Below are 26,088 nucleotides of genomic sequence, written 5' to 3' on the forward strand. Positions count from 1 at the left end.
GCGTCTTTTAATTTCATGGCTGCAATCACCATCTGCAGTGATTTTGGAGCCCCCAAAAATAAAGTCTGACAGTGTTTCCACTGTTTCCCCATCTATTTCCCGTGGAGTGATGGGACCAGATGCCATGATCTTCATTTTCTGAATGTTGAGCTTAAGCCAAGTTTTTCACTCTCCTCTTTTACTTTCATCAAGAGGCTTTTTAGTTCCTCTTCACGTTCTGCCATAAGGGTGGTGTCATCTGCTTATCTGAGGTTATTGATATTTCTCCCGGCAATCTTGATTCCAGCTTGTGTTTCTTCCAGTCCAGCGTTTCTCATGATGTACTCTGCATATAAGTTAAATAAGCAGGGTGACAATATACAGCCTTGATGTACTCCTTTTCCTATTTGGAACCAGTCTGTTGTTCCTTGTCCAGTTCTAACTGTTGCTACCGGGCCTGCAAAAAGATTTCTCAAGAGGCAGGTCAGGTGGTCTGGTATTCCCATCTCTTTCAGAATTTTCCACAGTTTATTGTGATCCACACAGTCAAAGGCTTTGGCATAGTCAATAAAGCAGAAAGAGATTTTTTTCTGGAACTCTCTTGCTTTACCATGATCCAGCGGATGTTGCCAATTTGATCTCTGGTTCCTCTGCCTTTTCTAAAACCAGCTTGAACATCTGGAAGTTCATGGTTCACGTATTGCTGAAGCCTGGCTTGGAGAATTTTGAGCATTACTTTACTAGTGTGTGAGATGAGTGGAATTGTGTGGTAGTTTGAGCATTCTTTGGCATTGCCTTTCTTTGGGATTGGAATGAAAACTGACCTTTCCCAGTCCTGTGGCCACTGCTGAGTTTTCCAAATTTCCTAGCATATTGAGTGCAGCACTTTCACAGCATCATCTTTCAGGGTTTGAAATAGCTCTACTGGAATTCCATCACCTCCACTAGCTTTGTTCATAGTGCTGCTTTCTAAGGCCCACTGACTTCACATTCCAGGATGTCTGGCTCTATATGAGTGATCACACCATCGTGATTATCCGGGTCATGAAAATCTTTTTTGTACAGTTCTTCTGTGTATTCTTGCCATCTCTTCTTAATATCTTCTGCTTCTGTTAGGTCCATACCATTTCTGTCCTTTACTGAGCCCATCTTTGCATGAAATGTTCCTTTGGTATCTCTTGTACATTATATGTATATAAAATTATTAAATCTTGCCAAGAGAAAACTGTTCTATTTAAGGCCAGATAATATAAAACAATTATAGAAGAATTTTTAAATATTAAGGGTAACCATACAAACAGACTATTTTAAAAGGAAGTAAATTCAATATGTATATGTAGCAAATAAGAGAAAATGTGATCAGTCCTTTAAAATATTTCCCTTAATACTTAACTTGAACTTCTTCAGGCTGTTGAGAACACAATCATTGCAAATGTACTGATAATGTAGGATCAGACAAGCAAAAAGATTTGTAAACTGAGAGACATTTGAATTCATGTAAAAGGCACCTATTTACAACAGGTATAACCAAACTAAAATCAGGAGAAAATAAATATTATAGCCATATGGTGTGCCAAAATGAATCCTATAATAAATATGAGAAATTTGTTTGCCATGATGAGGAAGAATTTTTAAATTTAATTTAAATTTTAAGAATTTTAAATTAAATTTAATTTATTACTGGCCATATGTAACCCAGTAACATAAAAATACATGAGACAGGTTTATCTGGAATCCTGGAATCATTCTGAAGCTCCTTCAATTTTCATGGTGTTCACAGCCCATACAAATTTATTAATATCAATTAGTGTTTATTGAACATTCACAGGTCACGTGACACTAAACAAGGTGTTCTGGGCACAGACCATTTTATAGTGGTAATCTTAGTTATATACTATTTTGCTTGGGAATGGGGATTGTAAAAGTAGGCATTTAAAGTTGGCCTTTGCTTTTGGTCCCAAGGTGAATTAGATAATATCAGTTGACTGTTTCTTCCTGCTCCAAGAATTACCTCTGAAATGTTGGGCTTCTGAGCAATATGTCTTAGAAAAAACATCATTCAGAAGGCTTTCAGCCATGTGGCCAGGAGAAACTCTTGTAAAAATTTAGATTTCTTTGCTATTTCTATGAAATATGACAGTCTTATTAAGAAAAAAGTATCATTTTAGGAGTTGTTCGCCGACTCTGTGCGACCCCGTAAATGGCAGCCACCAGGCTCCCCGTCCCTGGGATTCTCCAGGCAAGAACACTGGAGTGGGTTGCCGTTTCCTTCTCCAATGCATGAAAGTGAAGAGTGAAAGTGAAGTCGCTCAGTCGTGCCCGACTCCCAGCGACCCCATGGACTGGAGCCTACCTACCAGGCTCCTCCGTCCATGGGATTTTCCAGGAAAGAGTACTAGAGTGGGGTGCCATTGCCTTCTCCAACTTAATAAAGTATTATCTATGTATTAAGAATTTCAGAGTAAAAGAATAGGAAGACTTGATAACTATCTTGGAAATATTAGAAAATAATATTCATTAAGACATCACAAAGTCTCATGCACAACTTGTTACAAATCAATCTTGAAAATTTTTATTAGGCAGAAATGTACATCTCTTACATTCCAATGAAATATCTTTAAGTCAATCCCTATGTGGTTAACTGTTTTCACTGCACATGATAAAAAATATGCAAGAAACATAACAAAATTAGAAAGAAGTTTATAACTGTAGAATTTGTAGATATTTAATTTTGTTTTTAAAAATTAATATGGCTTTTGGCTATTTGTGAAATCTGACAGGTAAAGATTTAACTTAGCCATCATTCTGGAGTAAATTGATTTAAGATTTGTTTTAGTGACTTTGGTACAAACTAGTATACCTTGTTGAGTTAATCAACTTCAGAGAAACCCAAGTGAAATATGAAGATCCAATCCAGGTCACTAATATATTACAGATGAGTATCATTTATTAATTGTGAGCTCCTGACAACAAAATCTGTTGCCAAGTACATTTAATAACTGCCATAATTCAATTCTGTATACCATTAAAGGTCATAAGTTAGTAACTTTCATTATTAATATCTGAAAGCTGATTAAAATGTGGTGCTTATCATTATCATTAGACTTATTTTTCCCTATGAGCTACCTTGGTGATTCAGTTCATTTTAGAATTGCCTATTTCTTTCAGGAAAATTTGTGTTCAATGTTATAATAGAAATATGTTTTTAATCAGAATTTTTTTGTTATAATACAGATAAAAATTGGAAGGAAAAATTACATTTAAATATTTAATTTAAATAAACCTTCTATTCAAAATCTGCCTTATTGCTTACTTCCTATATCTGTGTCTGTAAGTAGAGTGATTGTGATCAATATTGCAAAAGCCTTAGTCAGACAGACAGACATGGATTCTAGTCCTGGCTTTATGATATGTTAACTAGGTAAACATGGAAATGTTACTAAAAAATCTTGGTGCCCATTTCTGTACCTAACCCTGTTGTCCTTGCAGTGGGATTTTCTCTAAGGAAATCTTTGCTGCTGTCTCTTCACATTGTCCTTCTCTCTGAATAATCTGCACCTTCAACTCAACCCTCTCCTTCTTTCTCTTGAGATCAAACAGTCTGCAGGGAGCACAATTGCTGCTTCTCCTCTGCACCAGGCATGTGAAGGGTTTCTCTGCCCTGTGTGTGACTAGGTGATTCATTCTCCCCAGTTCTGGAGTCTAGTATTAGCAAGTCCATCTGGCTAATAGATGTAAAAACCACATGCTCCAACCTGGGCTCCATCAATAAGGGGACAGTATCTTATACTGACCTCTATCTTTATTTTTTGCTTCATTTCTTTACTTATGAACCTAAACCTAAAAAAAGTTTTAGGAGTGCTATCAATTGGAAGTCCCCTTAAATACCCACTTTTACCCATTTTTGTTTGTTGATCACCTACTATTCCAGCCATTATCATAGATACATTCCAGAGGCTTATTTTATTCTCCTATATACCCTAGCAGAAAAACACATTTAGCTTCTTCTTTTTCTTCTTTTTTTTTTTTTTTTAGGCTTTACTAGTTCATTGCACAACACAATAAACACTACATTACCACAAATCTCTAACCTCAGAGGGCAGTTGTGCTAGCCTATTGCTAGTGCTTCTCAAACTTAAAATAGCCCAATTATTAAAATTCAGAAATAAGGCTTATCAAAGTTAACTAACTTGCCCAAGATTTGCCCAAGATTGCTTGCTTACTTGGTAAGTTACTTCAATTGTGTCTGACTCTGTGCAACATCTATGGACTATAGCCTGCCAGGCTCTTCTGTCCATGGGATTCTCCAGGCAAAAATACTGGAAGTGGATTGCCACGCCCTTCTTCAGGGGATCTCCTCAACCCAGGGATCCAGCCCGCATTTCTTATCTCTACCTACATTGGCAGGTGGGTTCTTTACCACTAGCACCACTAGGGAAGGCCCAATAATTTGGAGAAGTGGGACTAACTGGGTTTAATTTCAAGCCTCACTCTGTCCTTCTTGCTATACTATATTCCATAATATATGGATGGCCCCATGCAGTGTTTGGTATTAAGAAGTAGTCAACAAATATTAGGGTTCTGTGTAACAAATTACCATGAAATTAATAACTTAAAACAACAGGCATTTATTAGCTCACATCCTGTAGCTCAGAAGTTTGCATAGGCTCAATCAAGTTCTATGCTCAAAATATTTCAAGGTATCAGCTGGGATGAGCTCTTATCTAGAGGCTCTGGGAAAGAATCTGCTTCCAAGTTCACATATTATAGTTCTGCCAGAATTCAATGCCCTGAAGCTCAAGGACTTAAGTCCCCAGTTCTTTGCTGGCTGTCCTCTATGGCTGTCCTTAGAGTCTAAGTACCACCCATATTTCTCCTCACATGGCCCATCTATTTTCAAACCAACAACAGGGAGTTGAGTTCTCATATTTCCAACCTCTCTTCTGTCACTGAACAGAAAAAGCTCTCTCCTTCTAAAAACCTAGAGTGACTGGATTCAGTTCAGTTCAGTTGCTCAGTCATGTTTGACTGAACCGCAGCACACCAGGCCTCCTTGTCCATCACCAACTCCCGGGGTTTACCCAAACTCATGCCCATTGGGTCGGTGATGTTATCCAACCATCTCATCCTCTGTCGTCCCCTTCTCCTCCTGCTCTCAATCTTTCCCAGCATCAGGGTCTTTTCAAATGAGTCAGCTCTTTGCATCAGGTGGCCAAAGTATTGGAGTTTCAGCTTCAACATCAGTCTGTCCCATGAACATCCAGGAATGATCTCCTTTAGGATGGACTGGTTGGATCTCCTTTCAGTCAAAGGGACTCTCAAGAGTCTTCTCCAACACCACAGCTCAAAAGCATCAATACTTCAGTGCTCAGCTTTCTTTATAGTCCAACTCTCACGTTCATACACGACTACTGGAAAAACCATAGCCTTGACTAGATGGACCTTTGTTGACAAAGTAATATCTCTGCTTTTTAATATGTTGTCTAGGTTGGTCATAATTTTCCTTCCAAGGAGTAAGTGTTTTTTTAATTTCATGGCTGCAATCACCATCTGCAGTGATTTTGGAGCCCCAAAGAATAAAGTCAGCCAACTGCTTCCACTCTTTCTCCATCTATTTCCCATGAAGTGATGGGACCGGATGCCATGATCTTCGTTTTCTGAATGTTGAGCTTTAAGCCAACTTTTTACTCTCCTCTTTCACTTTCATCAAGAGGCTCTTTAGTTCTTCTTCACTTTATGCCATAAGGGTGGTGTCATCTGTGTATCTGAGGTTACTGATATTTCTCCCAGCAATCTTGATTCCAGATTTGCTTCTTCCAGCCCAGCATTTCTCATGATATACTCTGCATACAAGTTAAATAAGCAGGGTGACAATATACAGCCTTGATTGGATTAGGCCCATCCAAACAATCCAGGATAATCTTTCCATCTTTAAGGTTAACTGGTTAGTACCCTTAATCACATCTGTAGAGTTCCTTTTGCTGTGTACTCACTGACATATTCAAGAGCATTATAATATTGTATTTAGAGCCCCAGAGATCAAGGAAGGGAGTCTTTCCATGGAGGACATCATTCTCAGAATTTTTCCTACCACAAATTTTCTTCCATAAAAAATGACATATTAGTTTTCTATCACTTTCATACAAACTGAAACAAATCTCAGTGTTTTATAACAGCACAAATTATTATTTTGCAGTTCTGTAGGTTAGAAGTCTGACATGGGTTTTACTAGGCTGACACCAGTTGTTGTCAGGGTTGCCATTTCTCCTCAAGGTTTCTGGAGATAATCCATCTTATTGCCCTTTCTAGACCCTCAGGGCTGCTTGTTTCTATTCTTTTCATCTTTTAAACTTTTAAAATTTATGTTGTGGTACAGCTGATTAATAATGTTGTGGTAGTTTTAGGTGAACAGTGAAAGGACTCAGCCATACATATACATGTATCCATTCTCTCCCAAACTGCCTTCCCATTCAGGCTGCTATATAACATTGAGCAGAATTTCACATGCTATACAGTAAGATCTTCTTGGTTATGCATTCCAGATATAGCAGTGTGTTCATGTCTATCCCAACTCCTTAACTTTCCCTTCTCCTCCAGCCTGCCTCCAGTAACCATAAATTCATTCTCTAAGACTATGAGTTTGTTTCTGTTTTGTAAGTAAGTTCATTTGTATCATTTCTTTTTAGATTTCACATATAAGGGATGCCATATGGTATTTCTCCTCTGTCTGATTTTCTTGTCTCTGGCTTTCCTTCTTCATCTTCAAAGCAAGCAACTATACATTTCTCTGACCATTATCCTTTAGTCACATTTCCTTCTTCTGATTACAACTGGGAAAGTTTCTCTGGTTGGGTATATATCTGGAGAAAATTATAATTTGAAAAGATACATGTATCCAACTACTCACTGCAGCACTATTTACAATAGCTGAGAAATGGAAGCAATGTAAATGTCTATCAACAGATGAATGGATAAAGAAAATGTGGTATATTTATACCATGGAATATTACTAAGCCATGAAAATAATGTAATTTGCAGGAAAATAAAATGAACCTAGAGAATACCATACCAAGTGAAATAAGCCAGAAAGAGGAAGACAAATACCATTACAATATCACTTACATGTGGAATCAAAAAAAAAAAAAAAAAAAAACAAGAAAGAAAGAAAAGATTCAAATGAACTTATTTCCAAAACAGAAACAGATTCATAGACATGGAAAATAAACTTATGATTACCAAAGGAGAAAGGACAGTTGGAGATTGCAAGTAACATATACACACTACTATATATAAAATAGATAACTAACAAGGACCTACTGTAAGAACAGGGAATGAAAAACCACATATATAAATATGTGAATTGGTGTGCTATAGACCTGAAACTAACATGATATTGTAAGTCAATACACTTCAATTAAAAAAGAAATTAAGTTTTAAAAAAAGAAAACATAGGGTTATACTGGGCCCAACCTATCAATCCAGGATGCTCTCTAGTTCAAAATCCTTAATTTAATCACATTGCAAATTCTATTATGCAATATACATTAGCATAGTCACAGATTCTGTAGACTAGTATGTAGATGTTGGGGGTGGGCAAGCATTATTCATCTACTAAAAATCATGTTGGTACAGATAAACTATAATCCAAGTCTTAAATGAGATTAAATTATGTTTATGACTGAATCATTCAATTTATTACCAATATAAAATATCTATAAATAAGGAGATTTTAAATCTTTGGCAAGTATTAACTACCTTCTGAGTTAATAAGAATAACAAATTAATTAGGATAACTATTCTTTAAGCATCACTGGTTATATTGCCCCACCAAAGACTAATCTTAGAACTTGATAGTATAAAATCATTTCCCTTACTGCCAGTTTAAGGTCTATCATAGCCAAGACCTGAAATTTCAATCATTCTAGGTATCCATCTTCCTTTATTGATTGTCTTTTATACTATTCATAACAATTCTTAAAATTCCCCTTTGTTTGCATCAATAGCGTATTTAAGAATCAAGTATTGATTTAACAGGGAGCATGCTGGGGCCACCAATTACTTTTTTGACACTGAAATGCCCCATATTTCCTCCCAAACTCTTACATCAACTTTCATCTGGTTAAAAAATAAAGGCTCACAATCAGTCAAAAATGGAATAAAGCATTGCACTTATATTTTTCTTAGCTGTGGAAATTCAAGCATAGATGAGAGTTAAAGCCCATCTAGCTGTTACCAAATTTCAACTTACGTTTTATCTAAATTTACTGAGAACACTTTCTCCCCTGAATATTCCTCCAAAAGCCCTGCCATTTTCATTCATTCATTTCTTGTTCTTCACTGTCTCACTTTTCATTATCTTTTACATTGATGTGCTTTCTCCTCTATTTCTCAGTACACTTCTCTCCTCTATTGTGTTGTCCCGTCAAGTAATCTCCACACTATTCCCTCCTATAGTGAATGCACAGTGGTTTTCGGACAAATTAATGAGAAGTCCATGCAAGTAAAAGCATATACTTATATTCATCACATCATAAGACAATTTATTTGATTTAAACCATTAGAATTCTAATTTATAATGATGGTAGTATGTCCTAATGCCAAAACATTAGGATTTAATAGCGATCACTGAGGAATTTTGAATCAGTTATTTTCAATTTTGAGTATACTAGTCATCTTTAGCCTACAGATGGTGTTAGTCTTAGCATGGTTATTTCAGGGGAAAGCAGCCTAACAGCATTTGTATGTGCTTCTTGTATTAAATAAGAGAGTTATAATCATGCTTAAAATATAATGACTTGTTTTTATCATTAGCTGAATGAATGTGGAAAATGACTCAGTTCATAAATTTGTTATAATGCTGTCTTCAGTGTTAGCCAGCAGTAAGGTCCAGATTAGCAGAATCCTAGCAGGGAAGCCCAAAAGATTACAGAAAATTGCTGTTAAAAAATGACTTGACAACATTTTAAGTTTGTTATTCTTTGGGAAAACAATGTAGTCAGCCAATTGCTCAATTCTCTGCATGCTATTAGCCTCTTCTTGAATCATATTCAGTTTGCAGAAACATGAGACGTTTTGTTCTACATGGACAAGACAGAAGGTTTACCAGCTTGAACTGGTTTTTCTGTGAAAAACTGCCGGGCACCCCACTGTTGCTAAATGTGTCATTAACCTTCTACCTGGAGTGTTTATTACCTTAACTTAGACAATATTCACAAATGCCCTTATCAACATAATGAGGTCAAGGCAGCAATCAATGTCTGCTGTGCTGTCTCCTGTTTCTTGAAAGTACAACTGCTTTTTAAATCAAAATCTATAATCTAGGTTTAAAAGAGACAGAGGAAGAAAGCCGAAAATCTCCATTGTATCAGGTCAGTACTAATCCCTCTCTAAAAAAAAGGAAAAGGGTCCAAAAGTCAGATGACCATATAATTTTTCCTCCAAGGACACATTTTAGAATAAAAGGGAGTCCCAGGAACAGTTACATAGGAACACCTACATGCCAACCAGGATATATGATTACCTATGTGAAAGGACCATAAAAGGTCCTTTTCTTTACAGGTTGACAACCATTAGAAATTTGTTCCATTAGAAGTTTCAGAGTTTTAGTTAAAACTTTGAATCTAGTGTACCTTCTGAAACCTCAGCAATCCACTTTGGTAAGCACTGGTTTCAACAATTTCAATAATTCATTCCAACCACACCCAAAAAGCAATCAAAGTAATAACGTGGAAGGATAAACTTAATCTTATGAGGGTTTCCCCTTTCTTTTTATTCTTTTCTAACTTATCATCAATTTAAAATTTTTGCTTGGATTTTTAACAAGTATCCCAAACTGGGCTTCCCTGTTTGCTCAGTTGGTAAAGAATCCACCTGCAATGCAGGAGACCCAGCTTTGATTCCTGGGTTGGGAAGATCTGCTGGAGAAGGAAAGGCTACCCACTCCAGTGTTCTTGAGCTTCCCTGGTAGCTCAGCTGGTAAAGATCCACCTGCAGTGCAGGAGACCTGGGTTCAATCATAGGGTTGGGAAGATCCCCTGGAGAAGAGAAAGGCTACCCACTCCAGTATTCTGGCCTGGAGGAATCCGTGGGTTGTATAATCCAGGGGGTAGCAAAGACTTGGACACAACTGAGCAAATTTCACCTCACATGTTAATTTTGGTGTTGGCTGCTTGGAGATTTCATGTATGTATATAGTTTATACATATATAATTATATATAAAATCATTGTATATTATATACTCATATATAATATATATACATAATTAACCAAACTTTCAAATGGTTCACTTAAGATTACATGTGTATATATTATATATACATATACTTTATTTATATATTATATACACATATATATCATATATGTATGAATATATAATTTGCCAAACTTTCAAATGGTATAATTAAGATTTGTGCCTTGACTATGTATAATTATGATTATGACTCATTTTTGTAACTTCCATTGCCCTATAAATATTTATATCAGTTAATTGTTAAAATATATTTTGGGATCTATGCATGTTTTAATTTCTGTGCCAGGCTTTATTCTAGGCACTGGAAACACAGCAGAGGACCTTGGAGTCAAGGATATTATTCAAAATATATTCCAATGTGATAAAAGAGAAAATAAACACGAAGGAAATAAGAAATAAGATAATAGCACACAGTAATTAATCCTGAAAGGAAAATCCCTAAAGAAGTCACATTTGAGTGAAGAACTTAATGAAGAAAATACTGACAAATATTCCAAACAGTAGGAGAAAGGGTTTCCTGGACACTGTAACATATGTGGCATTTTCAAGAGTCAAAAAGTAGTAATAGATTGAATGGGACAAAGGGAGTGGAGGAAGATGAGGTTGGAGAGACAAGCGGGGGCCAAGTCACATAGGGCTGATCATGAGTCTACAAGTCAGTGAATCATAACCAGGAGTCTATAATTTAGTGAGTTTTAAATATAAGTTTTATATCTATTATATAAAACTTTTATATTTGCTAGGTTTCCCTGGTGGCTCAGATGGTAAAGAATCTGCATGCAATGGAGACCCAGGTTTGATCCCTAGGTCAGGAAGATCCTCTAGAGAAGGGAATGGCTACCCATTCCAGTATTGTTGCCTGGAGAATTCCATGGATAGAGGAGCAAAGAGTCTGTCACAACTGAGAGACTACACTTTCACTTTATATCTACTACCTTCATATTCATAAACAGATGAAATTTGTATTCTGTGATTCCTTTAAATATAACAAATTATTTCCCAAAACAAATATGTATTAGTAGAAAATAGGTAATTTTTAAATGTATTTTTCCAATACAGAGTTCAAGTCAAAAAAAATATAGAGGGACAGATAAATGGTTACTGTGGCTCAGCTCTCTTGTTTTCATTTTAAACCTCTCATTTAAAGCTTACAACACTGTTTTTGAGTCAGTACCTTTATAAACCCCCAAGAATTATGGGTATATATGAGGTATTCATCAGGTAGACATGAATCCAGGAGGCTTGTACCTTGTAAAACAACTTTATGCATCAGGCTTTCCATGATAATTAAAAATGGATCCTGACAAATAATAAAATGCATGTATTCCTAAAAAAAGATGGTAAAACATAACTTACAGAGACTTATATATTTCCTCCATGATTATTTGAAAGGCTGGTTCTGTTGCTCAGTCATGTCTGACTCTTTGTGACTCCATGAACCACAGTACACCAGGCCTCCCTGTCCATCACCAGCTCCCTGACTCCACCCAAATCCATGTCCATTGAGTCGGTGACGTCATCCAACCATTTCATCCTCTGTCGTCCCCTTCTCCTCCTGCCCTCAATCTTTCCCAGCATCACGGTCTTTTCAAATGAATCAGCTCTTCGCATGGGGTGGCCCAAGTATTGTAGTTTCAGCTTCAACATCAGTCTGTCCCATGAACATCCAGGACTGATCTCCTTTAGGATGGACTGGTTGGATCTTCTTGCAGTCCAAGGGACTCTCAAGAGTTTTCCCCAACAGCGTAGTTCAAAAGCATCAGTTCTTTCATGCTCAGCTTCTTTATAGTCCAACTTTCACATCCACTAGAAAAACCATAGCCTTTACTAGACAGACTTTTGTTGACAAAGTAATGTCTCTGCTTTTTAATATGCTGTCTAGGTTGGTCATAACTTTCCTTCCAAGGAGTAAGCATGTTTTAATTTCATGGCTGCAATCACCATCTGCAGTGTTTGGAGCCCAGAAAAATAAAATCAGCCACTGTTTCCCCATCTATTTGCCATGAAGTGATGGGACCCGAAGGCATTGAAAGGCTAGATGCTAAATCAAAGTTTAACTTTTCCCCTGATATCAAAATTTTAGTAAGCATTTAATTGTCAGTGCATTTTAAACAAAAATTAATAATATAGGAGACTGCATCTTGTTATTTTTGTTTTGTTCTGTTTGGTAATGTGTGGTGATCTGTCAGTCTAATTTTCAAGTGAAGATTTAAGAAAATGAGTACCTATCAGCCTGTTTTAGGAAATGATGATATCCTAATTTCTTCTTTTAAAAATGCTAACATTTGAAAGCCTGTGCATATTATAGATGTTTAGTTGGAAATGTCAATATGTTATTAACTTGCTAAATGCATCCACATAGATGTAATGTGACAATATTTGTTGAATGAGTGAATGAATGCAGATGACAGGGAAAAATATGTGTACCTTGAAGGGCTTGTACTTTGGGTAGATTGTTTACCAGCGTGGGTAAAAATGGCTCTTTGCACGTGAAGGTACAGCAGATTGTTTTGTAGGAATATCCTTTCGACAGTGATAATAAATTATTTTCAGAGCAAATGCTCCAGGAAGGAGGCTAATGCTGCTCTATTTGCTGTTTAGATTTCACGAATTGGGGCTGCCAAAACTATTTAAAGCCTCACAGGAATCCTGTTTGTGATAGGCCAATGCAAATTTGATGATCCATCCAAATATATAGAGATGTCGCTTTAATGGTGCCATCATTATTGGAGCTGTCCTCTACACAGAAATTCTTAGCCACTAGTAGTGAATGACAGATGTGTTAATTAAGAGACTGAGGCAAAGCCAAAGTTGATGTTCTAATAAACAGGTCATTAACTTTGGTAATGACCAATTTGAGAAGATGATTGTTATTACAAACTGTATTCTATGAATTATGAGGCCAACAGTATAACTCTGGAGTACATCCAATGGTCAGACTATACTAGCAAGTCTTCTAAAATAAATATTTCTAATAAGTCCCTTTGCCTATTTAAAACCTTACACATTTACAAAATGTGGTGGATTTACATAAACCAAAACGCTTAAATGATTAAATCTAGATAAACAACAGGCCTTTCCTTTGAAAACCAAATGAAAACCCTAGTTAATGGTAATTTTAGAATCTGCCTAACATAAACTTGCTACTATGTCAGAACAGCAACTCTTTCCAGAGACTACAAACATATTTCAATAGGGTGAAGAGATATAAGGGAAATAAGAATCATATCATACATATGTTGGAAAAACATTAAATTTGCCCTCTCCTTGAACTAGATAAGAATTCCCTCAACAATATCTATTGCATATTGTTTAAACACTTTCAAATATGAGTTTTTTTCCTCATAAGAGAATTCATTTCATGTGGAATAGTTCTTCTATAAAGCCCTTTCTGATATAGAACTAGTTTCTATGGAAAATGTGGATAATATTTATTTCATAAAACAAAATTTTATAAGTCATAGAACATTTTAATATCACTTCTAAATATCCCATTTAACAATGCAAAGCATTTGCAGCCATTTCTCATGTGACATGGCTTGCACATTTCCACAGTGGCAACTCCTTTTTGTTGGCTAGAACAGCAGCCCTTCACAACCCTGTATTTCTTGTCTCCTCCCACCATAGAAATTAGAAAAGGTAAAATTCCATTTTCCAAACCAGTTTTTCAACTAGAAGTGTCTATTGTCAACCACACTGAGCAATGAAATATAGGCTGAAGTTTACCAAGAACTTCTGGGAAAGACATGCTTCCTTCTAATAAGCTTAGTGGGCTTCCCTAGTGGCTCAGAAGGTCAAGAATCCACCTGCAGTAAAAGAAATCTGGGTTTGTTCCCATCTGAAAAACCTTAGACCTCCTGGAAAAAGGAATGGCTACCCACTCCAGTATTCTTGCCTGAAGAATCCTATGAACAGAAGAGCCTGGAGGGCTATAGTCCATGCTCAGTCACTATAGTCATGTCCAACTCATTGTGACCAGATGGGCCATAGCCCTCCAGGCTCTTCTGTCTATGGGATTCGCCATGCAAGGTTGTCATGCCTTCCTCCATAGTCCATGGATAGCAAAGAGTCAGACACAACTGCGTGACTAAGCATACACAGTAGGCTTAGTTGTACTAGCTCTCGACTGTTTTATTTCTCAAATATAGACAGGAGACTGTATCTGAAGGAGCTATGCTGCCACTCTAAAGTATCTGCAGGAGGACAAAGTATTAATATGCCAAGTATGGGATATTAGAAGGATAGAAATATCCTATGTCCTTGAAAACATCATGGGAGTAGATGAATCCATGATAACAAAGTCAAGTGCTCATAATATGGATGTTTTAAATCTATACATACTAAAGACACAGTTAGTTGAGTTTTAGGTTCATTTCATGGAGCCTAAGGGGACTGAGTACTTCTCCATGTTCTTCAGTTCTATCCCATTACTAACCTATGATGAATGACCCACTAGGGGGTGGGGATTGATCTTTGTAGGCAGTCTTAAATTTTCATGCATACATGACCACTATATGCAGCAGTTGGTGCCAGTAGACTCAGAAAGACACAAGAAGAAAGCATGCCAACTACTGCTGGGCATTCCTCTCCAAAGGGAATATTCTTGACAGTTACAACTACCAGTCCAGGTTCCATGAGACAAGATTCTTATGGGTACTAATCCACTTTAAAAAGTTGCCATTCAGAATTTTCTAGAAAGACAAGTGTGAATAATTATAGTTTAACTTTTTGGAAAAGTTGCCTGGAGAAAATATAGTTCAACTGTACCTTCTCACATGAGAATAACAGGAATAAAAATATTAAATTACTTTCCCAAGAACACAATGTTACTTAAACGTAGGTGTTAAACTAGAACACATCTCTCCTAAATCCCAAATTAGTGTTCTAAATAGCCAGAGTTTCTTAAGATGTGAATAATGTCATTTTAATTTTTATTCTGTTTGTTTTTTCTTTCTCTTCCTGAATGAAATTCAAAAACATGAGCACATTAAATTGAATTCAAAGTTACTAAAATTGTAACTGACATATATAAGAATTCTAATATTTTGGATTAAATAAAATGTGATGTCAAAATGTTGTTAACTAACATACTAAAAGTAAAGAAAATGAAGTCACATATTTCTTTATGGCCAAATATTGATTTTAAAACATTTTTTAAACATGTTTTATTTTCTAGTTATAAAAAAGTACCATGCAGCTCATACCTGGAAATGGGAAAATTCCACACAATGTAGCAGTTATTGTGAAATTTATCTTTGATTATCATGATTCAAATTAAGAAATTGTGCACATTTCTGACTATAGCCAAAATCTAAAGAGAATAATGACTGACATAAGAATTATTGTGTAATTATTAAGTATTCAGTTGAGTTCAGTCGCTCAATCATGTCCGACTCTGCAACCCCATGAATCGCAGCACACCAGGCCTCCCTGTCCATTACCAACTCCCGAGTTCACTCAAACACATGTCCATCGAGTTGGTGATGCCATCCAGCCATCTCATCCTCTGTCGTCCCCTTCTCCTCCTGACCCCAATCCCTCCCAGCATCAGAGTCTTTTCCAATGGGTCAACTCTTCACATGAGGTGGCCAAAGTATTGGAGTTTCAGCTTTAGCATCAGTTCTTGCAAAGAAATCCCAGGGTTGATCTCCTTCAGAATGGACAGGTTGGACCTCCTTGCAGTCCAAGGGACTCTCAAGAGTCTTCTCCAACACCACAGTTCAAAAGCATCAATTCTTTGGCCCTCAGCTTTCTTCACAGGCCAACTCTCACATCCATACATGACCACTGGAAAAACCATAGCCTTGACTAGACAGACTTTTGTTGGCAAAGTAATGTCTCTGTTTTTGAATATGCTGTCTAGATTGGTCATAACTTTCCTTCCAAGGAGTAAGTGTCCTTTAATTTCATGGCTGTAATCATCATCTGCATTGATTTTGGAGCCCCCCAAAATAATGTCTGACACTGTTTCCACTGTTTCCCCATCTATTTCCCATGAAGTGATGGGACCAGATGCCGTTGCTTAATGAATGCCCTATTATGTATCAAAAATCATTTGAAAATTTTACATATATGAAACTATTTATTCCTCACATATAGTTATACTTCTGACTCTTATTTTACAGGCAAGTAAGAAAATGACTGAACTGATCCAGTGTAACACAACTGGTCATTGGTCGAGAAAAGAGTTAAATAAGGTGACACTTTGATTGTAAAATTGCAAAAAAAAAAAAAAATTGCAATCCTTAAATTCCGGTGGCAATATAAAATGCCACCGCTGACTCAGGCAAATAAACATATTTTAATGAAAGTCATTTCTAATTAGACAATTTCACTACTGCCATTAGAGCTGCTTCTGACATGTTTCATATCTATTAAAATGACAGACAATAATAGATGCTGATAACAAATGGGATAGCAGGATGATAGCAACAAAAATTAAAATCATGTTTCCAAGATACTTAAAAATGTGGTCTTTATTTTCAAACAGTATTAGATGTAATCTAGTAAAAGTGGCCTGTTTTCTTGAAGCCACCATTACATGTATAAAGCACCATAGCAGCAAAAATTCTAAATTTAACAGGTTATAGCACTTTCCTCATCTTCTCTATCCTTTTACAGCATCAAATCAATGTGAACAGTGAAACCATTCCATTAACTGGCTGCTTTCTGACACAATTCCAAAATATTAGTATGTATTACTATTTAGCTAAATTGTCCATTTTAATTAAATTGGCTGAATATTTTGGTTTTTGGAATTTATGTTTGTGTGAAACTTGTCAGTATCACTAGAAAATGTTAGTTAATTTACTCTAAGTATGAAAGATGGTCTTTTGGATGATATGCAAAATATTAAAATCAGTTGGAAATGATCTCTTCAACCTAAGACTAATTTTGTCTATAGAAGAAAGAAAAAGTCTGTATGAAAATCCACAGTGATACAGAATATGATAATTTCTAAAAGAGTGGTGCTAAGTGACAAGTAAATTCAAGACAAGTAAAGAATCATTTTGATTGGTGTAGGGGGATTGAATTTAATGTTTTCATGTGTTAAAAACTGCATAATCAAAAATGTTTCTGGATGCCTTTGAATACCAGTGAGGACTTTTATAGGAAAAAAATGAAATGGCAATATGATGTAGAAAAATGTTAACGTGGAAACTTACATGACAATATGTAAAATAGATAGCCAACGGAAATTTGCTGTATGGCTATGGAAATTCAAACAGGGGCTGTATATCAACCTAGAGAGGTGGGATGGGGAGGGAGATGGGAGGGAAATTCAAAAGGGAGGGGATATATGTATACCTATGGCTGACTCAGGTTGAGGTTTGACAGAAAATAACAAAATTCTGTAAAGCAATTATCCTTCAATTAAAAAATTAATTAAAAAATAGAAAAAATGTGCTGAATTAGGAGAAATGAAGAGACCACATGACAGTACAAGTGAGTGAAGCAGAGAAGTGAAAGATAGTTGGTAAAAAATGTAAGCAAAAGACAAGAAAGGTTTATTTATGAGAGTGAGATTATTGGAACTATGTCTTAATCATAGAACTATGCATATTTGTTCATTCTGGCACCTAGCTCAGCTGGAAAGTGAGATTACTGTTGCAAATAATCCAGGGGGGACATAATCAGGGAAGAGCCTAATGACACCAAAAGAGATGAGAGATTAGGATGGTAGGTGTGGGTGTGTTTGTGTGAGTGGTGATAAAAGTGCAGCTGTGAAAGCATTTTACAAAAGGAAGAATCAATGGGTCTCAGTATTTGTTAGACATTATGGGAGAGATTATCAGACACAGAGGGAAAATTAACAATTTCAATGTTAGTTCTTGACTGCTGTAGATAATGGTGCTAATAATAACAAGCAGCAGGCAACATCTTTAATCATCAGAGAAATGCAAATTAAAAACACAATGAGCTATCACCTCATACCTGTCAGAATGGCTATCATCAAAAAAGACCACAAGTGAATGTTGGCAAGAATATGGAGAAAAAGGAAATTCTGACACTGTTAGGAATGTAAGTTGGTGCAGTCATTGTGGAAAACAGCAGGGTAGTTTCTCAAAAAACTAAAACTAGAACTACCGTATGATCTGGCAGTTCTACTCCTCAGTATATATCCAAAATTAAAACGAAAAAACTAATTCAAAAAGAAGCATGCACCCCAATGTTCAGAGCAGCATTATTTATAAGTGCAAAGATATGGAAGTAAATTAAGTGTTCATCAACAGATAAAATGAATAAAGGAGATGTGACTTGTACACAAACACACACACACACACTAGCATACTACTAACACATAAATAATAAAATATTGCCATTTACAGCAACATGGATGGACTTGGAGGGTGTTATTGTAAGAGAAACGAGTCAGACGGACAAAGATAAATGCTGTATTACCTCATTTATATGTGAAATCTAAAAGCTAAAACACACTGGTAAATATAAGAAAAATGAAACAGACTCATAGAGAAGAAATTAGTGGAGAGAGGGAGGAGAGGAAGGAAAAGACAGGGGTAGGGGATTGAAAGGTATCATATATACTCAGTTCATTTCAGTCACTCAGTCATATCCAACTCTTCGTGACCCCATGGAATGAAGCACACCAGGCTTCACTGTCCATCACCAACTCCCAGAGTTTACTCAAACTCATGTCCATTGAGTCGGTGATGCCATCCAACCATCTCATCCTCTGTCGTCACCTTCTCCTCCCGCCTTCAATCTTTCCCAGCATCAGGGTCTTTTCAAATGAGTCAGTTCTCTGCATCAGGTAGCCAAAGGACTGGAGTTTCAGCTTCAGCATCAGTCCTTCCAATGAATATTCAGGACTGATCTGCATTAGGATGGACTGGTTGGATCTCCTTGCAGTCCACGGGACTCTCAAGAGTCTTCTCCAAAACCGCAATTCAAATACATCAATTCTTAGGCACTCAGCTTTCTTTATAGTCCAACTCTCACATCCATACATGACTACTGGAAAAACCATAGCTTTGACTAGATGGACCTTTGTTGACAAAGTAATGTCTGCTTTTTAATAAGCTGTCTAGGTCGGTCATAACTTTTCCTCCAAGGAGCAAGCATCTTTTAATTTCATGGCTGAAGTCACCATCTTCAGTGATTTTGGAGGCCAAGAAATTAAAGTCTGTCATAGTTTCCATTGTTTCCCCCTCTATTTGCCATGAAGTGATGGAACCCATTGCCTTGATATTAGTTTTTTGAATGTTGAGCTTTAAGCCAGCTTTTTCACTCTCCTATTTCGCCTTCACCAAGAGGATCTTTAGTTCCTCTTTCTCTTTCTGCTGTAAGGGTGGTGTCATCTGCATATATGAAATGATTGATATTTCTCCTAGCAATCTTGATTCCAGCTTGTGCTTCTTCCAGCCCAGCATTTCTCATGATGTACTCTGCACATAAGTTAAATAAGCAGGGTAACAATATACAGCCTTGATGTATTTCTTTTCCTATTTGGAACCAGTCTGTTGTTCCATGTCCAGTTCTAACTGTTGCTTCCTGACCTGCGTAGAGATTTCTCAGGAGGCAGGTAGGATGGTATGCTATTCTCATCACCTCAAGAATTTTCCACAGTTTGTTGTGATCCACACAGTAAAAGCCTGTAGTGTAGTCAGTGAAGCAAGAGTAGATGTTTTTCTGCTATTCTCTTGCTTTTTCTATGACCCAGCGGATGTTGGCAATTTGATCTCTGGTTCCTCTGCATTTTCTAAATCCAGCTTGAACATCTGGAAGTTCAAGAACAGCATGTGCATATATATATATATTTCTTTTTTTTCCCTCTTTATCACTGTGCTGTACACTTCAAACTATCATGATACTAAAAATCAACTATACATCAGTAAAAAAAATTATTGTTCTATGTCTATCAATATGATCAAAATTTTTCTTTTTTAGTCTGTTGATGTGATAGGATACAGTGATTTTCAAACCTTGAATAAGCTTTGCATACCTGGGATAAATTCCACGTGGTCTTGGTATATAATTATTTTTATACATTCTTGTATTCAATTTATTAATATTTTATTACAGATTTTGTATCTCTTTTTCTGAGAGTTATTTGTCTGTAGCTTTCTGTCTTGAATGCCTTTTGTGGTTTTGGTATAGAGTAATGCTGGCTTCTAAGTACAGGGTAGAAAATTATTATTTCTGCTCCTTTACTCTGAAAGAGATTTTGGCCCTGATGTTTTATGTTTCAGAATGTTTTTAATTATCAACTAAATACCTTAATAGACAAAAGGGTTATTCACATTGTCATATTTCATCATGTGTGAGTTTCAGCACAATGTATCTCTAAAATAACTGGTCTGTTTAACTAGGTTATAAAATATATGCACATAGAGATATTCATGAAAGGAAAGAAAGTGAAAGTGAAGTCTCTCAGTCATGTCCAACTCTTTGCGATGCTATGGACGGTAGCCTACCAGGCTTCTCAGTCCATGGGATTTTCCAAGCAAGAGTACCAGAATGGGTTGCCTTTTCCTTCTCCAGGGGATCTTCCTGACCCAGGGATCAAATCCAGATCTCCTGCATTGCGCTTTACCCTCTGAGCCACAAGGGAAGCCCCCCAGAGTTATACATAGTATTCTTATACTATTATTCTTTTAATGTTCATGGGATCTGTACTGATCTTTTTATTTCTGATTAGTAATTTATATTCTCTCTCTCTCTTTCTTTTTTATAAGTAAGCTTGGTTAGAGGCTTACCAATTTTATTGATGTTTTCAAAGTACCAGCTTTTGGTTACATTATTTTATCTATTGATTTTATGCTTTAAATATTAATGATTTATGCATTAATTCTTTTTTTTTTCTTAACATCTGCTTCTGGGTTTAATTTGATCTTTTTTTCTAGTTTCCTAGGGTAGAAAACTAGATTACTGATTTTAGATCTTTTGTTTTTCTTTCATAATATATACATTTGATGCTATAAATTTCCCTCTAAGGGATTCTTTAACTTCATCACACAATTTTGATATGTTTTCATTTAGTTCAAAAAATTTTAAATTTTTCTTGAAGTTTTTTCTTTAATTCACATGTTACTTAGAAGTGTGTTGTTTAATCTTCATGTATTTTGAGACTTTCTCTTTTCTTTATTTTCTGTTACTGATTTTTAATTTAATTCCACTGTGGTCTATGAATAGATATAATAAGACTTCTCTTCTTTTACATTTCTTAAGATCTATATCTTATGGTCCAGAAGATCTATCTTGGTGAATAAAATATACCTTTTAATAGTCTGCCTATTTTTTTATACTCTACCAGGAATTAGCAGCAATCCTCTGCTATAAAATTTTTTAAAGAAATTAATTTTCTACAAATACTTTTCTACAATAATAAATCAATATATTTATTGATTGATTAAGATATTTCCTAGAGTTTTTCAAATAGCATGTTCAGTCATCTTGAATGTTCATATGGGAAATGTTTTCGTGGTGGTCCTGGAAAATTATACTTCCTAATAATATGTTAGCAGTGTGTATTTGGGCCTAAATACTTTCATTATCACATCTTGCTTTCTATATTTACCTTTTGTTTTTTCAGAAAGACCTTGAAAACTAAAAATTACACCATTTTTTTTTCTTAGCTAAATTTAAGTTACCACTATAAATCAAATTTTTAAATGTATTTTAACATAGTGCCAATGATAAAAATTAGAGTATGATAAAGCCACATATATTAAACAGCTTCATTAAGTTAAGATATAATTTTATTTGAGGTGTATAATTACAATAGAAATAATTAGTAAGAACTATGTAATAGACATTGTCCTATGTGTTTTACATTAAATATTTTTAACCAAAACAAATTATATTATTATTTCATTTCTATAAGATATGAATCTATCTTATGAGAACTTTGTTCAACCTATATTCTTAGAAATTTGTAAACCTTATATTCTAACCCAGATTATATGGCTGGAGTACCCAAGTTCTAAACACTCATATACTATAGACATATATATATATATATATATATATATATATATATAGTATATGAGTGTATATATATATATACATTCATGTACTACCTCATATTTGAAAGGAATAAACCATAATATTTAGATCAAGATGATGGAATAGGAGAACACAGAACTCACCTCTGCCCACAAACAAATTAAAGAGAAACACATTTATTAAAACATATGAAACAACTCTCATTGAAATCTTACTGGAGACTGACAAAAAGAATCTAGAAATAAAAGAGCTAGAGAAGTTATCAAAGTACAGCATTTCATTTTCTTTGTCCAAAATAGTGAGGCAGCAACACAAAATTCATAATATAGGAAAACTTTATCTAAAAAATGAAGGGTTAGGGTTAGTTCTTGATAGAGGTGACATTTATTAGGGCAAAAGAGTATCCATTCAGTTCAGACTCTCAGTCGTGTCCAACTCTTTGCAACCCCATGATTTGCAGCAAGCCAGGCCTCCCTGTCCATCACCAACTCCCAGGGTTCACTCAGACTCACATCCATCAAGTTAGTGATGCCATCCAGCCATCTCATCCTCTGTCGTCCCCTTCTCCTCCTGCCCCCAATGCCTCCCAGCATCAGAGTCTTTTCCAATGAGTCAACTCTTCGCATGAGGTGGCCAAAGTACTGGAGTTTCAGCTTTAGCATCAAATGCCACCAATTTTTCATTCACTTCTATGAAATTGATTCAGTTTAGTCAAAGGATTCTCTCCAATGAAAAGCTTAGTATTGAACCCATGATTTATATTTTGTATGCATATTAATCTGTTAGTGACACTTATTAGGGCAAAAGAGTACAAATGTCAAAAAATACTGCATTCACTTCTACTTAAATTGATTCAGTTTAATCAACAGAGTCTCTCCAATAAAAGGCTTTGTATTGAACCCTTGGTTCATATTTTATATTCATATTTAACTTTCAGATGGTTTTGATAATTACTCTATAGGAAAAACATAATATTTCTTGCCATCTCCAACTGTCCTCTGACTGTATTGAGTTTTCTTAACCTTCACTGCTGCATTTGGTCTTTTAGAGTTTTGAAATATGTTTTAGCTTTTTTCATGAATTTATCTTGTCAGCCTATCAAAAATTAATTCTTTTCTATTTTCCTTTCTGAATCTAATCCTTTATTGCACACTATAGTTCATTTTTAAGTGACTTGAAACAAAAAGAGCAATTAATCTGTATGGAATTTAAATGTTATACTTCTAAGATAAACTTGTTTTTCAGGGTTGTAAATTTTTCTGTTGGTGTAAGTTACACATTATTTTAAGTTGTCCATCTCTTTCATGTCATTAGATCATTGTTCTGAAGTCTGTAGAATTTTTCTATTTTTATTGAGCAAAACCCTGTATCCCCCGCCAAACACAAAGGCTCCTCCATGTCCCCTGCCTTTTGTTTGTGGAAAAGTTAAAGTCTCCCAGACCTTCCTGAGTCACAAAAGAGTGGTTCAAGAAGTTCATGATTAGGACAATTGAGTCACAAAATTTTTCAGGGTCGGATGTACATTCCTGAGTAGATGGTAAAGAATCTGCCTGCAATGCAAGAGACTCAGGTTTGATCACTGGGTCAGAAGATTCCCTGGAGAAGCGAATGGTTAATTACTACATTATTGTTGCCTGGAGATTTCCTTGGGTAAAGGAGCCTGTCAGGCTACAGTTCACAGGATCCCAAAGAGTCAGACAAGACTGACTGACTGTAACTGCTACCAGAGGGGAACAACTAATTGCATGATGACCAGCCTGTAGCCATGACATAAGCTGCTCCATCATGAGCAGTCCTGAATCTGTGATTAGAACAATTCCTAGAACTGGACTAAAGAGAATGAGTTTAACATTATTGCTGACAATAATCTATATTTTTGTGGTCATCAAAATAATTTCAGCTTTCTCTACTCATATGTAAGTGGGCAACTAAAATTGTCAGCAAGAGATGCTACAGACCCATATTAACATCCTCTATGCTAAGAATACGGCTCCATATGTCAGTATGAAGAAGTTACAGGTGATGGATCCTCACTCTTAATCATGTAGAAATGGAATGATGGTTGACCATGCGGAACTGAAAGCAGCTCTTTTGCCCCTTAACTGTTTTCTCATTTCTGTTCTTAACCTTAAAAAATCTAATTTTATGAATGAGTTCACTAAGTAATTTATCTCATGACTTACACTCTCCTGAATGCACACCATGCCCTGTGTAACCTGTTGATTTTTTTCTAGATTAAAACAAGTAAAACTGAAGAATTAAAAATTAAAGAATGACTAGCTCCCTACCCTTAGCAGTCCTCTTAGCAATCCTGCAGGCAGAATATATGGCAAAAAAAATCTGAAGAAAGAAGTAGCCAATCTACACGCAATGAAGAATGATGCAGAATCCAACCTCTTGCCTCCATGATTCACTAAAGTTCTTTCCCTGTTTCCCCTTTAAAAATTGTCATGGTTGAGCAGAATCTTTGGAGTTGGCCTCAGAACATGAGTCCACCTTCTCTCCCCAGATTCCTGGCTTTTCTGAAGAAAGCAACTACCTTTCTACCAACACTTGCCCTTGATCATTGGCTTTTGAGCAGCAAGCAGCTGAACCTGAGTTCAGTAACAACCATCCTGCATTATTCACTGTTTATGTTACAGAAATTGTTTTATATAATTTACAACAAAAGGAAACTTTATGCCTAATTTTTCCTTTTGTCATATCCCTAGAGTTTTATGAAAATTTCTTCCTGTTTTCCAAATTTAAGGGCTCATTCTGCTTTATCATCCTTATAATTATTTACTGCCCCCTTTCAGGTATGCAAATAGTCAAGGTTAACAATTTGTCTATTTTCCTAACTCTTCTGTAATCCCACTTTTTTTCTGTTTACCTTAACCTTGCCCCAAGGTTGAAACTTCATTAAAAATTAATAAACAGAAAACCTTTAAACCTGGGCAGTTTGACATGAGAGGGAGATCTATGAATAAGTACATAGTTATTCTTGGAATGTTCTTACTAACACTGCCATTTTGTGTGTATGAAATTCCTTTCTTTCAGCTCAGGCAAATATAATTGAACATCTCACTTCTAGTGGGAAAAAGAAGGGATAATAGTGTGAGGTGGTGACTGGGAAAGCAGCAATGGGGTGTAAGTGGTCACACAGCTGGAATCACTTTTGGATACCATAAAACCGTAAGTAGTCCTTTCCCTTTTTCACACTTTGTTTTTAAGTTATTTAAATAACTGGGAGTCTAAAGAGACCTCGTGGAGGCTTAATATCCCAGGAGTCTTATTTTATCATTCATTTAGATGTCAATACAAGCACTTCATGTGTTAGATGATTTTTCAGTGAATACTTAATGTGTTGTTGCCATTCAGTCACTAAGTTGTATCAAACTGTTTGTGACCCCATGGACTGCAGCATGCCAGAATCCTCTGTCCTTCACTTAAGGTACACAATAACAATATCAAGGTAAACTTTTAAAGAATCATTAGAAGATAATTTAAAATCTGAATCAATCATTCTAACAAATAAGGGAAATTCACCATAGAGAACATGGATTTCTATAATGGAGGGGCTATCCATCCCTTTAATTTCCCGTAGTTCATTCCTGATTTCATAAATACACTATTTTCATCAGAGATATTTATTATTAGTGTATTGCTTTTAACTTACCTTTGCTATATTGAAATGAAGAATAAAATAAAATATTAAACTCAGAATTCAAAATGGGCCTCAGAGGGATAAGACTGTTCACTAACATCCTGACTTCTACAAATGACTGAAAAAATATAAACATATTAAAGGAAAAAGAATAAAATAAAGCAAGCAGTGAGAACAATCTAAAGGACTGAAGATGTTTTCTAAACAGAGTTCAGTTCAGTTCAGTTCAGTCACTCAGTCGTGTCC

The sequence above is a fragment of the Capricornis sumatraensis genome, chromosome 7 (genome assembly GCF_032405125.1).
Source record: "Capricornis sumatraensis isolate serow.1 chromosome 7, serow.2, whole genome shotgun sequence".
Taxonomy (NCBI): domain Eukaryota; kingdom Metazoa; phylum Chordata; class Mammalia; order Artiodactyla; family Bovidae; genus Capricornis; species Capricornis sumatraensis.